This window comes from Pongo abelii, chromosome 18 (assembly GCF_028885655.2).
Source record: "Pongo abelii isolate AG06213 chromosome 18, NHGRI_mPonAbe1-v2.0_pri, whole genome shotgun sequence".
In the NCBI taxonomy this organism is placed as follows: Eukaryota; Metazoa; Chordata; class Mammalia; order Primates; family Hominidae; genus Pongo; species Pongo abelii.
The window spans coordinates 27,131,353-27,148,404 of NC_072003.2; the positions used below are offsets into that span (position 1 = coordinate 27,131,353).

At 46.7% G+C, this 17,052-nt stretch overlaps 1 protein-coding gene across 3 annotated transcripts in view; it reads left to right on the forward strand.

Moving 5' to 3' along the window:
• The window catches only part of PRKCB (protein kinase C beta), a 386,780-nt gene that overhangs the window by 201,221 nt on the left and 168,507 nt on the right, over positions 1-17,052 (forward strand). The gene's annotated exons all lie outside the window — the stretch shown is intronic.

The window sequence follows — 17,052 nt, forward strand, 5'->3', positions numbered from 1 at the left end:
ACTTCTAACTTCCTCAGGATCCTCCACTTCCCTTCTCTCCTTCTCATTTCCCACTCTTTTTTAGTTATCTTTTGGGATGGGTAGTTGCATTTCCTTTACTCAGATAGCAGAGAAGGGAAGCTTGCTTCTTCCCCAAACTTTTCCAGCAGGAAAAATGGAGTCTTGATGATAAACACCAAATTTGGAGAATATAATATCTTGGGAAGGAGGAGGGTTGGAGGGTGCAATTCAGGGGCTTTCCACATATTTGAAATATTTCTTTCTTGAACCTGATGGTGGCTATACTGTAATTTTATTATTCTCTATATTTTCTGCATGTCTAAAATATTTCATGATAATTAGAAAGCAGGATGGCACAATCTGCTGGGAGATGCAGTGAGAGGAGGGGCTGGTGGTGGTGGTGGTGGTGGGGCAGTCACTCGTGTATCCCAGCATTCAAGACATACTTGGCTCTGATATGGGAAGTTCAAGCAAAATTGGAACTCAGCTGCACTGGCTTGAGGAATACTCAGCCATAAGCCTCGGTATAACCAGCACTGAGCTGGCTGGGAGTGGAGCTAAAACTTTGCAGGAATTTCTTCTCGAAGGCTGGTGACAAACTACTGGGGACTTGATGTATCTAATGAATATAAATAAGGGTTTATGAGTTGGTAACTCAGGAAATTGATCATGGAAGAGATTAATTTTGCAAAAATTAGTGTTTCTGAGGCCTCAGACTGGTTCAGTAGCTCTGATGCACTGAGCCCTGGGTTGGGGAGGGGCTTTATGTAAATTGTGTAAAAGCTGAAAAATACTTATCCTTGTACAATATAATTCTTTTAAACTTGAGATTTCGTGAAGCCCAGTGAGATTTTAGAAAATGTGCAATCCATTGCATTATGTTTTCCTCCAAGTGGTTGCCTGCCTCCCAGTGTGAAGCTTGGGGGCCCCAGGGGAAATCCCGCAGTTTCAGGTTCAAGGGAAGCCAGTTTTCCCCACTGATTGAGGTGCCCGATGCTGGTGAGACAAATATGAGATTCTGCTTCCCTCTGGTGTCATTCTATGGGAACTACACTCATTCCAAAGCATGACTGCGGGCAGCCAACATTTATGGACCGCATGGGATGTGCAGTGCTCTAAACCTTACGTATTATCGCTTTCCACCTTCACAACATTGTGAAATCGCTATTATTCTTGTTTGAGAGGGAGACTCTATCTGTTGCCCAGGCTGGAGTGCAGTGGTGCCATCTTAGCTCACTGGAACCTCCACCTCCGGGGCTCAAGCAATTCTCCTGCCTCAGCCTCCTGAGTAGCTGGGATTACAGGCTCACACCACCATGCCTGGCTAATATTTGCATTTTTTAGTAGAGACAGGGTTTCACCACATTGGCCAGGCTGGTCTAGAACTTCTGACCTCAAGCGATCTGCCCATCTCGGCCTCCCAAAGTGCTGGGATTACAGCTGTGAGCCACTGCGCCCGACCTTCTATTATTATTGTTTTATGAACAAAGAAGCCACGGCTCAGAGAAGTTATACTCCAAGAGCTCACACCATTTGCAATAATAATAAAACAATAGCTAAGATGTGTTTAGTTTTTAAAATGTGTTAATCATTGTGAAAAGCACTTACAGGCAGTATCCGATTTACATTTTTTCAACAACTCAAATGAGGTAAGTTATTATCATTCTACCCATCAGAAAACACACTTCCTCACCTAGGTCTGTTTGACTCAAAAGTACTATATAGTAGGTTACTTTTTTGTTTCGTTTCGTTTCGTTTCGTTTCTCTATGCCCTCCACCGTATTTATTCCTTTTGTGGTTTGGCTAGGGCACCTCTTATGGTCATTCCTTAGGGAGTCTTTGTTCTGATGTGGTATAGCACAATATTTCTTCAAGTTCAAGGTCAAAGTCTTCCCCCTTAATTATAGATATGCTGTGAACTTCGAGAACCTGGATCACAAGCCCCTGATTCTCAGGACACACTGATAGGAGGTGTATCCATTTGCTGTGGCTGCCATAACAAAATACCACAAACTGGGTGGCTTAAGACAAGATGTTTAAAAAAAAAAGAAAAGAAAAGAAAAAGAAAAAAATAATAGGCCAGGCACAGTGGCTCATGCCTATAATCCCAGCACTTCGGAAGACCAAGGTGGGTGGATCGCTTGAACTCAGGAGTGAGCCTGGGCAACATGTTGAAACAACATCTCTACTAAACATAAAAAAAATTAGCCAGGTGTGGTGGTGCACGCCTATAATCCCAGCTACTTGGGAGGCTGAGGCAGGAGGATCACTTGAGCCCGGGAGGTGGAGGTTGCAGTGAGCTGAGATTGCACCACTGCACTCCAGCCTGGGTGACAGAGCAAGACTCCGTCTCATAAAACAAAAACAAGAAAAACAAACAAACAAAAAAGGCCAGGTGTGGTGGCTCACACCTGTAATCCCAGCACTTTGGGAGGCCAAGACAGGAGGATTGCTTGAGACTAGGAGTTCAAGACCAGCCTAGCCAACATAGTAAGACCCTGGCATATTGTAGGATTTCATTTCTTTGGGATGTTCAGAACAGGCAAATGTATAAAGAAGTTTAATAGCACTTTGTGCTTTTCCAAGTGCTTTGATATCGGACCATTCAGGAAAGGGCATGTTGTTGCCATTATGGAAGGGAAAATGAAGTCTCAGCAAGGCTGAACACCCTGACCAATGTCACATGCTGAGCAGGGGTGAGCACCTGGGCCTCTGGCCCCATGTCACAATGCCCTGCAATTGCCCATACACCATGCTGGGCGCAGCCTGTACTCAGCACGGGCTTGTTGATTGATGGATGATAGAAGAGAGCCCTGATGCTGTGGCCGAGTTCTCTAAAAATAGAGCTAAGATGGGGATTTTGTTCCAGTGATTTATTGGGCTGCTCATGGGAAAAGAGAAGTGAAGGAACCATGCTTCCTTCCTTGAGCAGGGAAAAAGCTCGGAGAGAGTGTGGTCTCCATGGAAGTCTTCTTCAGCCTGGTATCTGGTGGAATTTTGTACCAAACACTGTAGCACAATCAGTCCCATCTTGAGGCAAGGGGGCTGGTCTGTCGTGTTCCAGGTCAGTCAGTGCTATGGGATGACTTGTGTCTCCCCCAGATTTGTATCTTAAAGCCCCACCCCCAACGTGATGGTATTTGGAGCTATGGGACCTTTGGGTGGTAATTAGGGTTAGATGAGGTTGTGAGGGTGGGGTCCTCATAATGGGATTTGTGTGTGGATTTCTAAGAGGAAGAAGAAAGAGAGATCATTCTGTCTCCACCAAAGGAAGGATACAGCAAGAAGGTGGCAGTCTGCAAGCTAGGAAGTGAGTCTTTACCAGGAATTGAAGTTGCTGGTACCTCGATCTTGGACTTCCCAGCCTCCAGAACTGTGAAGAAATAAATGTCTTATTTTCTTTTTTTGTTTTAGACGGAGTCTTGCTCTGTCGCCCAGGCTGGAGTGCAGTGGCATGATCTCTGCTCACTGCAACCTCTGCCTCTCAGGTTCAAGCGATTCTCCTGCCTCGGCCTCCCGAGTGGCTAGGATTACAGGCACGTGCCACCATGCCCAGCTAATTTTTTGTATTTTTGGTAGAGATGGAGTTTCACCATGTTAGCCAGGATGGTCTCAATCTCCTGACCTCAAGTGATCTGCCCGCCTCGGCCTCCCAAAGTGTTGGGACTACAGGTGTGAGCCACTGTGCCCGGCCTAAATGTCTGTTGTTTAGGCCACCCAGTCCATGGTATTCTGTTATGACAGCCTGAGCTGGCTGATATAGTCAGTCACTGCTGTAGGCTGCTGGGGATGGAGGTGGGAAGGTAGAGTAACTTCCCAGGTGAGGAGGCTTCTGTGCAGTTGAAGGCAGTTATCTGGACATAGGGGTAACTGTGAGCCATTAACAGCCATCATATACAGCACCCAGGGGATGGGTGCATTGGCCAGCATGGAGGGGAGCTGGGCAGGATCCAACAGCACCCGGGACACTCAAGTTTCCCTTGGTCTCCTGACTGCCTTCCTGGTTTCATTGCTGGGACTCCAGCCCCCTCCTCCTTGGTCTTGGCCAGACAGATCAGAGAGGAGAAAGCACTAAAGGTTGTGCGGGGTTCTTTCCAGCAGTGCCAGGCCAGAAGTGGCCTTGTGGTGTTTGTGGAATGGCCCCACCTCATCCAGACCCCAGAAGCATGGTCAGTATTAGGATTTTCCGCTGACCATCAGCCCAGGACACTGCCGTTTGCCCTGAGTGTCATATGTTCTTTGGAAATCTCAGCATCTCTATAGGTGAAAGGTTTTCTAACTTGCCCGGCTACTGAAATTGAGCTCATATATCTGTTCTTAGTATTTTGGCAGGTCAAGATGAGAATAAATCTGATCGGTTCTCCTCCTTTTAAAAACCCATCAATGGTTTCCCATTGTCTTTATAACAGACTAAATCTAACATGGCGATCTCATTCACTGTCTCCTCCCCCTTTCTTTTAATCCTTGGTCCTCTGCAGACTGCCACACACCATAAGACATCTGTGTGTTCTGTTCTCTGTTTAGAATATTTGCCATTGCCATCTTCTCTTTTTCTAGCAATTAACTCTTCCTCTCGATCTCAGTTCATTTTTACCATCTAATAAGCTTCCTCCAACTTCCCCCTTTCGTAGACACTCATGGTAACCTGAGCTTGGCCTTGTGAAAGGGGTGATTTTATGTTGGATTTGATTAATGTCTGCATCTCGCCACAAGGCATTAGCTCCATGAGGGTGGGACTGTGTCTTGCCACTCTACTCCCAGCACCTAGCAAGGTGGGCATCACTAAATATTTATGGGCTCAATGGCTGTATGTATGAATGAGAAACCCCTGGAGGATCCTGATAGATAGATACAAGGCTTTCACTGATGGTCCCCAGATCATGCTTCCTAAAGTCAGGAACTGAACGTCAACAGATTGTCCAATTTATACCATTATTCTTATGGGAGGTAGAACATGCAGAAAATCTTAAGTACCAGGTCCAGTGTCAACAGCAAGTGTTACTGGGACTGAGACCCGCTTGTTGGAGTCATGACCACCCTTGTTCCCTGGACAATGTAGAAAAGACATGGAGCAGTGGGATTTGTAGTATCCCAGGAAACCGTATTGACGTCATGATGCCCATAGGTGTCATGAGATCAGGCAATACAATGTCCAGATCAGAGTTGTAAAATGCTCCCAAGGTTTATGAAGCCTGTGTGTTCGTACATGCAACAATAATTTTTTTTTTTTTGAGACAGAGTCTTGCTGTCACCCAGGCTGGAGTGCAGTGGTGCAATCTCAGCTCACTGCAACCTCCCCCTCCTGGGTTCAAGCGATTCTCCTGCCTCAGCCTCCCGAGTAGCTGGGACTACAGGCGCATGCCACCACACTCGGCTAATTTTTTTTTGTATTTTTGGTAGAGATGGAGTTTCACTGTGTTAGCCAGGATGGTCTTGATCTCCCGACCTCATGATTTGCCCACCTCAGCCTCCCAGAGGGCTGGGATTACAGGCGTGAGCCACCGCACCCAGCCAACAATATCTTATTCAACGCTTTTTCAATTCAGTATCTACCTATCAACATAACAACTGACATCTATTATTTATACTCCCATCTATATTACAGCCACCTCCAAATGCTTAGCCATGTCCATCCTCATATCTATCTCCTAAAAGTTGGGAGTGTTCTTAAAGAAAGCAGAAAGAACCTTTTTTTTTTTTTTTTTTAATGTTTCTCTTTGGAACTCCCATTCTATATTCTTACCATTATATTGTGTTATACAGAAACTTTTTAGACTGAAACATCTCCCTGACAGCCTTAGGTACTCCCAATATTGTGATATTTAAATCCTTCTTAAGATCTGACATCCACACATCAAAAGAAAAAGAGTACCAAAGAGGCTGAGTGTGATGGCTCATGTCGGTAATCCCAGCATTTTGGGAGGCTGAGGTGGCTGGATCACCTAAAGTCAGGAGTTCAAGACAAACGTGACAAAACCCCGTCTCTACTAAAAATACAAAAATTAGCCAGGTGTGGTGGTGGACGCCTGTAATCCCAGCTACTCGGGAGGCTTGGACCCGGGAGGCAGAGGTTGCAGTGAGCTGAGATAGCATCACAGCACTCCAGCCTAGGTAACAGAGTGAGACTGCATCTCGGGAAAAAAAAAAAAAAGAATCGGGAAGAAAAAGGGCAATGTAAACAAGAAAAGAAATCCAGATAGCTTAATATTTATTTTCTGTTTAACTTTTATTTGAACTTTGGGGGGATACGTGTGCAGGTTTGTTATATAGGTAAACTTGTGTCATGGGGGTTTGTGTAATATTGCCCAGCCATGCGTCAATTGCAGACAGAAAATTATTATAAACTAGGCCGCCAGGGCCCACTAGGGGGCAGTCTCTGCCTTCAAAGCCGTTCCTCCTCAGCTACTCTCTCAGGAGATGCCCCGATTTGTGAAACCACAGTACTGTCATTGCTCATAATGAAAGGTGCAGCAGAGACCAGCTAGGCTCACTGAGGTCCAGAGAAAGGTTACTTCTCCAGGTCACACATAGAATGGGGATAGGGCCCAGTTCTGGTAGATCTCCCTTCCCTTTTACATTATTGGTTTGTAATTTTTTCCCAAGGCTTTATTTTGAACTAAGTTGAAAGAATTTTACAGCAAACACTCATTTATCCACCGCCTATATTCTGTCGTTAACGTTTTCCACACTTGCTTAATCACATTTCCATCTATCTCGCTCTCCATCCATCAATCTGTCTTATTTTTGACACATTTCGAATTGGTGCAGACACCAATTCGATTTCCCCCAAACGCTTCAGCATGCCCAACATCAATAGAATTCAAAATTTACTTGTAGCGTTTTTTTTTTTTTTTTTAACTTTTGAGGTGAAATGTACATACAATGATACTACAAATTTTTTTTTTTTTTTTTTTTGAGACAGAGTCTCACTTTGTCACCCAAACTGGAGTGTAGTGGCGTAATCACGGCCTACTGCAGCCTCGACCTCCCAGGCTCAATTGATTCTCCCACCTCAGCCTACAAAGTAGCTGGGACTACAGGCATGAGCCACCACACTCAGCTAATTTTTGTAGTTTTGTAGAGACGGGGTTTTGCCATGTTGCCCAGGCTGGTCTTGGACTCCATGGTTCAAGCAATCCTCCCACTTTGGCCTCTCAAAGTGCTGGGATTACAGATGTGAGCCACTGTGCCCGGTGATGTCTTAAGTGTACAATGGCTGAGTTTTGACATATGCATATGACTCTGTCATTCTAACCCTTATCAAATTAATTCTCTTTTTTTGATGTCACAGCTGCTGTTGAGGATCCAAGGGAAGGTATGAACCAGAGAAATGCCCTTATATCCCCACACACTGCATGCATACTCATGAGCTCTGGCTATTGGGATGTCCATTATACCTAAAATCCCTTAGATGACATGATACTTAATAGTTGTTCAATTTTTTTGTTGGTTTTTTGAGGAGTTGTAATGCAGTAAAGTAGAAACTTTGAAAATTGGAAACTCTTGTTTACAATTTTTTGTTATGTATTCATTGAAGAGCAAAATGTCTTTAAAAACTCAACACACCTGCTTTATTTTGCTTTTTTTTAGTATTGTTGTAATGAAGAAGTTCAGTTAAATCATATCTCTGTCTATGGAACATCTACCATCCTTCTCAGTGTATTACTGATAGTTGTCTGCACACCCCATGAGGCCAGGGGAAGGGAATCTTGCCCATCCTTCCTTCAAAGCCTATCAGCTTGTTAGGTTGAGGTGAGTGTCTCAGGCACTGAAGTTCTGGGATACTGGACCTGAGGAGAGGTAGGGAAGCTGACGTCTTGCTATTCAGTGTTCCTTCTCTTCTTCCCTGGTCATTTAAGTCTCATGAGAATTATCAAGGCCAGGCCAGCGTCTGAGGCCCTCAGGATGTGCTGGGCGCGGTCATTGCTCCCAAATGTCTAAGGAATTGCATTGAAGTGGGCACTGCTGGGACCTGCAGGGCTGTGACTTGTGACTGCCTTTGGGGACAGTGGTCCAGCAATGTCTATTAAAATATGTATATATATGAACATTTTGACTCTCACATTTTCCTTTAGGGAATCTATTCTCTTAAAATGAAACACCAGTGTGCAAAGAAATAAAGTCTAGAACAAGCATGTTTATTGATGTTTTCTTTGAGATGCAAAGAAAGCATCAGCCTAATGAAGGGGGTACCCATTTTATGTGATACTAGGTAGTTGTTGAAAGCATTGAATTAGGCCAGGCACGGTGACTCACACCTGTAATCCCAGCACTTTAGGAGGCTGAGGAGGGCGGATCGCTTGAGGCCAGGAGTTCCAAACCAGTCTGGCCAACATGGTGAAACCCCATCTCTACTAAAAAAAATCCAAAAAATTAGCTGGGTATGGTGGTGCATGCCTGTAATCCTACCTGCTCTGGAGGGTGAGACACGAGAATCACTTGAACCCTGTAGGTGGAGTTTGCAGTGAACAGAGATCAGGTCACTGCACTACAGCCTGGGTGACAGAGTGGGACTCTGTCTCAAAAAAAAAAACTGAATTAAAATGAGAAAATGAGTATAATTTTTGATATGGGAACTGGTTACACAGGTGAATTTCCTTTGTCAGAATTCAAGCTGTAAAATTATGAGTTATACACTTTTCTATAGGTATATTATACTTCCTATACTTTTATTATTTAAAAGTTTGTGATAAAAATTCTAAATAACTAAAAACAAAACACCAATGGGTTAGAGCTGCAGATATTGGTGTAAAGCAGAGGCTGCCAAACTGGCCTGCTGCCTGTTATTATAAATAAAGTTTTATTGGAACACAGCCACATCCATTCATTTATGTATTGTCTATGGCTGCTCTTGTGATACAATGGCAGAGTTCACTGCGTAGTTGTGACAAAGCTTGTACAATCTGCAAAATGTGAAATATTTGTTCTCTGGCCTTTATTGAAAACATTTGGCCGTCCTTGAACTAGAGGAACATCTATGGTTAAGTGAAAGGGTTAGGTTGCATAAAAATATATTTAGTATGATATCATTTTGAAGCAATAAGCAACAGCAACAGACACCTCCTATGTGTGACGTTTTGTTTGTATATTTTATAACCTATGTGTGAAGAAAGGTGTGGAAGGATACCAACCAGGTTGTAAACACTGGGATCGCACCAGGATTGGGAGTGAAGAGGCTGTGGCGGTGAGGGGGATTGTGTTGTGTCTCTATAGTTTTCATTACGTTTCACAGGTTGATTGCAATACATATCATTTCCACAATTTTTGAAAAATAAAAACAGAAAAATCTCCAAATAGGAAAAATGAACAGAAATAAATTGTCTCAACAACAATAGCAGAAAAAAAAAAATGAATGGATAATGCCCCAATGATGGGGTGTTGGTTGCTTGAGGAAGGTTGTTGGGTGGTTCTCAGCTTGAGCAGAGCTGGGCCCAGGCCCTGTCTGGGTATTTTTGAGTTTTTATTGTCACTAGCTTCCATCTTGTGTAGCATCTGCCTTGTGAGCTGGGCCTGTTCTCCAAGTTTCATGGTGTTTGATGTTTTTTGCCTTCTTGCAGCATGGTCGCTGGCATCATCCTTGCAGAGTCGCATATGTTCTGGGAACCACCTCCTCTTCTCTGTGCCTCTCGCCTGGCAGGTCTACGCTAAACTGCCCCCCTGCCCTCCCAGGCCCACCCCGCCTCCAAGTCTGAGTTCTTTGACTTAAACTTCAATCATGTTTCCCATGGGCTGTGGCTTCCCCAACCCTCAGTTTCAGTTGAAGCTAATTTTTTTTCCCAGAAATCACTGTGGGCCCTGGCTGCTCTGGCTGTGGTCTGGGGACCAGCTGCATCCCATCAGCATTACCTGGGAGCTCATTAGCAATTCGGGATCTCAGCTTCCCCTCCAGGCCTGCTGAATCAGAATCTGCAATTTAACAACATCTTCTGGGGATCTGGATGCACTGTAACATTCCAGCAGCCCTGCTGCAGAGGATCGCGGTGAGATGGGAAGAATGTGTCTTTTCCACTAGATGGCAGGCCTTACCTGCCCTTGGCTCCTGCGCAGACTACCACAGGTGGACGTGCCAGGGGTGATGTGACCCTCCAGCCCCGCGTTGGCCATGGCATCTTGCCAGTCATGAAGCTTGGGTGTCAGTCCCGCCAGGGCCGGAATCCTCTTTCATTGGTGAGCTGCACCTACCTGCATGTCCTGGCCTGGTGCAGCATGAGCTCCTGGCTTGAGCCATTTGTGTAAAGTGACCCAGAGCCTTTCTTTCTTCCCTGCTTTGCCTTTGTCCTCTACCACCTGGAAGGTGAAGGCATGTCTCTGGGGAGCTTCCTAGTCATGAGCCTCTGTGTTGCTTTTCTGGATGGCTTGCTGCACGTCTCTGCTAATTTTAGGCTAGTGTGGTCTATGATTACAAGGGTTTTGCATGGGCTTTGGAGTCAGGCCTGGGTTTGAATCCTGCCTTTCCCACTCCTCCAACAAGTATTTGTTGGGGGCCTCGCATGTGCTGGGCACTGCTTACAGGCAAGGCTCTTGCGCTCATGGCCTCTGCCTTCTTTCTAATGATGGGAGATGAAGAGGAAGCAAACAAAACACTTTGAGAAAACAAGAAAGACTATCAAGGAAATAAAATAAAGCGGCATGATGTGATAGAAGGTGGCCAGTGGGCTGAGTGTGATTAGCAGGGATAATGGCATTTAGTTGAGACCTCAGGGACCAGCAGGAGGGAGCCAGCTTGCTGAAAATTCCAGGGAAGAGTATGCCAAGCAGAGGGAGCGGCAGAGGCAGAGGCCAGAGGGAAGAGTGAAGCAGCAGGCTTGTGAGTGACAGAAACTGACTGCCAGTGGGTGTGACTGGAGCCTAGGGATGAGGAGGGGCGGGTGATGCTGGAGGAAAGGCAGGGGCAGCCAATTAGGCTTTGTGAGCCCCATGGTGGGCTTGGTTTCTTTCTAAGTGCATGGAAATTTAGATCCTAGGAGTATCTGAAGGACGTCATGCAAGGTCAGTGTGTTTAGGCCCCACAACCACCCAGTGGGGGCAGTCATTTTGTTTTTCTTCTTTTACAAAGGAGAAAACAGAGCCTTGAAAAATCTGAGCCTGGTGTGGTAGCATGTGGCTGTGGTCCCAGTTACTCAGGAGGCTGAAGCAGGATGATCAGTTGAGGCCACAAGTTTGAGACCAGCCTCAGCAACACAGTGAGAAAAAAAGTCTTAAAAATTAGCTGGGCAGGCAGGGTGCGGTGGCTCATGCCTGTAATCCCAGCACTTTGGGAGGCCGAGGTGGGTGGATCACAAGGTCAGGAGTTCGAGACCAGCTTGGTCAATATAGTGAAACCTCATCTCTGCTAAAAATACAAAAAAACTTAGCTGGGCGTGGTGGTGCATGTCTGCAGTCCCAACTACTCGGGAGGCTGAGGCAGGAGAATCGCTTGAACCCGGGAGGCAGAAGTTGCAGTGAGCTGAGATTGTGCCACCACACTCCAGCCTGAGTGACAGAGTGAGACTCTATCTCAAAAAATAAATAAATAAAATAAAATAAAAATTAGCTGGGCATGGAGGCATGCACCTGTAGTCCCAGCTACTTGGGAGGCTGAGGCAGGAGGATGACTTGAGCCCAGGAGTTGGTGGCTGCGGTGAGCTATGATCTCACTACTGCACTCTAGGCTGGGCAACAGAGCGAGACTCTGTCTCTCCTTCTGAAAAAAAAAAATAGAATTTGAGCACCTGCCTCTAGTCACTAAGGCCACTAGTGCATGGAGGAGGCTGGACTTGTACCCTGGGTCCATCTGTCTGGCAGGTTCTAACACATTAGGTCAGATGTTGGAAAGATACAGTTTAAGACTGCGACACTGGAACATAAGAAACACCCAGCATGCCAGTGGGGAGAGGAAGGAGATTGTTCAGTATTGGTAGTTCTCATAGTCTTACCTTTCAGTGGCTTTAGGGCACAGGTTGGGACTAGTTTAGCCTCAAGGTCTTGGAGAAGACCCGCTTTTCATTTGCCTGTTGCCCCAGCGCTGTGGGATCAGAATCTTTCTTGTGATCAGAGTTTAGAGAAGGGGGGGAGCAGTGGACTGGAGGCATTCCAAGTAGCTCCCTGGAGAAGGCAGGAGAGGCACAAGTTAGAAGGGTGAGGGAAGGGAGGAGGGCCAGTGGCTGACGCTTACTGAGCCCTTGCCATGAACCCAGCACAGTGCTAGCCATCGTGGGGCACAGAAGCCTGTGCAAGATGCAGTCCCAGCTCCTGAGCAGCCTCGCTGTCTGGTTGGGTTTCATCTTCTTTACCACTACCAACAAAACCAAGGGACGGACACCTCTTACTGGTAGTAACCATCAGGCACTGGGCGAAGCACGTTGCTCAGCCACATTGTGTAATCCTATCAACAACCTGTAGTTCCACCTACTTGGGTGGGCGAGAGTTACTGATGGCATCTCCATTTTACAGATGGGGAAACTGAGACACAGAGAAAGAGGTTAAATAACTTGCCCAAGCCACACAACTAGGAAGATGTGGAGCTGGGACTTGAATCTAACTATGTCATTCCAGATAATTAGGCTCTTGGACACCGTCTTATCCTGGTACTAAATACATCAGTGGAGTGGTGATGATACATGATATTAGTAGCAGCCACCTTTACTTCTTTCTTTTCTTTTCTTTCTTTCTTTTTTCTTTTTTTTTTTTTTTAATAACAGAGTCTCACTCTGTCGCCAGGCTGGAGTGCAGTGGCACAATCTCAGCTCACTGCAACCTCTGCCTCCCTGGTTCCAGCGATTCTCCTGCCTCAACCTCCCAAGTAGCTGGGACTACAGGCATGCGCCACCATGCCCAGCTAATTTTTTTGTATTTTTGGTAGAGACAGGGTTTCACCATGTTGGTCAGGCTGCCTGACCTCAAATGATCTGCCCACCTTGGCCCCTCAAAGTGCTGGGATTACAGGTGTGAGTCACCGTGCCCAGCCACAGCCACCTTTTCTAAAACCCTTCCAAATGCCTGGCTTTTGCTAGGAACTCTACAAGTGTTCCTTCGAGTAATCCTCCTAACAACTTCTGCTATTACCCATAGTCCTTCTCTCCATTATATGGTGAGAAAACTGAGACTTTTCTTCATATGACTCCATTTTCCCCAACACTTCCTGCTAGCCTGTTTTGCTCCTTTGGGAGTATGAGAGTCAGTGTTCGCTGGACTGTGAGGCTGAAGATGATAACATTTCTTCAAATTGGCCTGTTTTGTTTGTTTGTTTGTTTGTTTGTTTGCAGAAAGACAGATTTCATTGGCCAAGATCTGTCCAAGAGGCTGAATAAATTCCTAGGTTGCGAGAAGCAGGTGAATGGAGAAGAAATTCTCTCCAAACCTCACTGTGTTAGGACCAGGGAATGGGTTATGTGAATCTGGCAACCCTGTCCCACCCTGGACCTGCACCCTTAGCCACTACCCTGGCACATCCGGGACCTGCACCCTTAGCCACTACCCTGGCACACCCGGACCTGCACCCTTAGCCACTACCCTGGCACATCCGGGACCTGCACCCTTAACCACTACCCTGGCACATCCGGGACCTGTACCCTTAACCACTACCCTGGCACATCTGCAACCTGCACCCTTAACCACTACCCTGGCACAACCGGGACCTGCACCCTTCACTACTACCCTGGCACATCCGGGACCTGCATCCTTAACCATTACCCTGTCACATCCGGACCTGCACCCTTCATTACTACCCTGGCACACCCGGACCTGCACCCTTAGCCACTACCCTGGCACATCCGGGACCTGCATCCTTAACCACTACCCTGGCACACCCGGGACCTGCACCCTTGACCACTACCCTGGCACATCCGGACCTGCACCCTTCACTACTACCCTGGCACATCCGGGACCTGCACCCTTAACCACTACCCTGGCACACCCGGACCTGCACCCTTAACCACTACCCTGGCACATCCAGGACCTGCACCCTTAACCACTACCCTGGCACATCCGGGACCTGCACCCTTAACCACTACCCTGGCACATCCGGGACCTGCACCCTTAACTACTACCCTTGCACAACCGGGACCTGCACCCTTAACCACTACCCTGGCACTTCTGGGACCTGCATCCTTAACCACTACCCTTGCACAACCAGGACCTGCACCCTTAACTACTACCCTGGCACAACCGGGACCTACACCCTTAACCACTACCCTGGCACATCCGGGACCTGCACCCTTAACCACTACCCTGGCACATCCGGGACCTGCACCTTTCACTACTACCCTTGCACAACCAGGACCTGCACCCTTAACTACTACCCTGGCACAACCGGGACCTGCACCCTTAACCACTACCCTGGCACATCTGGGACATGCACCCTTAACCGCTACTCTAGCATCATCTGGGACCTGCACCCTTAACTACTACCCTGGCCTGCCTCCTTGAGTGGCCCAGGGAACATCTAGAAGCTGAGAGAAAGAGAGGGATAAAATCAAGTTCACAGCAGTATCCTAAGAAAGTGCTCTCACTTAAAAATGCAAAGATGCTCACAGAGTGTTCAGGTTACACTGGAAAACTCCAGAAACAAAGTGGTTTGTGCACATGGGAGGAAGCAGAATCAACTTCCCACCTTAGCATTGTGGGTGCTTAGCCCACGAGGACCGTGTATGACTCAGGGAATCACAGTCACTATGAGCATCATGGAATAAGGGATTTACTGTACCTGTTAGACCTTATGCAAGCTTGGAGATGCTGGAGATGGGAAGATCTGGAGGGGTGAATTGAGAATCAGAGGAAGAGCAGTGGTGCAGGTGGACAAGTTGGAGTTGGTAGGGGATCCAAGAAGCCAAGCACGTTGAGCTGCTGACATAGATATTGGTGAATTTCATGAAGCTTCTATAGGCACTGGTTTCACCCTTGGGTAACTCAGTACAGGTATGTCGACAGCCTTCCACTTACTCAAAGATGGTTCATAGGTGTCCCAGAATCTTTTAATTCCCAAGTGAGGCAGCCCCAACTCCTTCAGCCATTTACTTTCTAATCCCTAATCCATAGCCCACAACCTCAAACACATGATAGGGCGGAGTATGCCATCATTGATGTCAACCTGGAACTCTTCCTAGACAACACTCCAGTTGGAGTAGCTTCCTTATAAAGCAGGGTGCCCAGAGTGAAAGAGAATCCACCTGTGTTGCCGAGGAGAGAAGGATCGTCACTTTCCTTCTTCTAGATCAGCTGTTTTCTAACCTTTCAGCTTCCAGTCCATCTAGGTTTTATGTAACACACACACACACACACACACAGTGCACAAACAAGCACAAACTCACAAACACACACACATTGCGCAAACAAGCACACACTCACAACCAAAACCAAACTGCCATTAATGCTTACTTCTACGTATGCTCACCACACACTCTGATATATTCTCCTCTCTTTTGTGGCCCTCTTTTCTGTTCATTTCCATTCTATTTCCTTTAAGAAACGCTTTAAGGAAAATGCTCTTACTTTGCAAATTGATTTCACTAACAATTGGCAAATGTGTCATGACCCACCGCTTGAAAAACACTGTCCTAGACAACAAAATTCTCTTTCTGCGTCCTGAGATGATACTACTCTTTTGGGGGGTCTGGGGGTACCACCAGCCACATTGCACTGTTGACTTATCTTGGGTTTATGATCAGTTAAAGCTCTCTTGTCTATCACATCAGGTGCTGCTTGCCTGCAGGTCCCATATCCTTGTGCAAGATTTTTTTTTTTTTTTGAGACTCCAGGATGAACCCTGATGCATTTCATCTTGTAGGGTTTGGCCTTTTGCTCCACGGCCAGGCTGAGAGCTTTTTGGTTTTCCTGTTCTTGTGCCGAGTGTCTTCGGGACATCACCTTCCTCACACCATTCTCTGTGCCACTTGTTCTGCCCTCCTTACTTTTGAAAAGATAGTTTATTACTCATAGTTCCCATGAGGAGCAGGCGTGCCCCTCCCTGCAAGGCCACACAGGGAAGCAGCAGGGTCTGCCAGGAGGCAGAGGAAGCGGGAAGAAAACGTGGCAGGAGCATTTGCTGCTGTTTCTGTGAGAAGGAGCAGGTAGGGCGGGAAAGCAGCCTTAGGGCTGGCTGGTTTGAATGATCTCAGCAGACTCTGGGTGTAGAGGCTGTCTCTCTAGTTGCCTGGTACCTGATACCTGGTGCTTTTACCTGGGGTAATTAGCGCAGGCTGGCCCAGAGTGTAAGAGCCCCATGAAGGAGTTGGTTGGAGGTTTGGGCTTTGGATTGGTTGGTTTGCATATGAAAGGTGCGCTTGCAGGTGAGTTCTTTACTGTCTCTAGGAATGGGCTAGCCCTGGGACAGACAGTTTCTCCAGGGTCAGCAAGGCTCTGAGACACCAAAGCATCAGAAATACAGAAAATAGAGCCAGGTGCAGTGGCTCATGCCTGTAATCCCAGAGACTCAGGAGGCTGAGGTGGAAGAATCACTTGAGGCAAGGAGTTTGAGACCAGTCTGAGCAACATAGTGAGACCCCTGTCCCTAAAAAAAATTAAAAATAAAATTACCCAGGCACGGTAGTGCAGCATGCCTGTAATCTCAGCTACTCAGGAGACTGAGGCAGGAGGATCACTGAGCCCAGGAGTTCAAGGAAAGAGGCCGGGCGCAGTGGCTCACGCCTGTAATCCCAGCACTTTGCGAGGCTGAGGCAGGTGGCAAGTGAATCACCAGGTCAGGAAAGGGAGACCATCCTGGCCAACATGGTGAAACCCTGTCTCTGCTAAAAATACAAAAATTAGCTGGGCATGTTGGCGGGCACCTGTAATCCCAGCTACTCAGGAGGCTGAGGCAGGAGAATCGCTTGAACCTGGGAGGTGGAGGTTGCAGTGAGCAAGCGAGACTCCGTCTCAAAAAAAAAAAAAAAAAAAAAGACATAAAATTAATAGACCTTAGACTATTTTATTTAATTATTTTATCAAAATAGTATAAGCATAGAGTTAAAAATGCCAATGTGCATTGGAGAGCTGAGGATGAAAAGCAATGTCCCCTACTTGAGCTTGCATCAGAATCATCTAGAGAGTGCCCCACCCTCAGAGTTTCTGATTCAG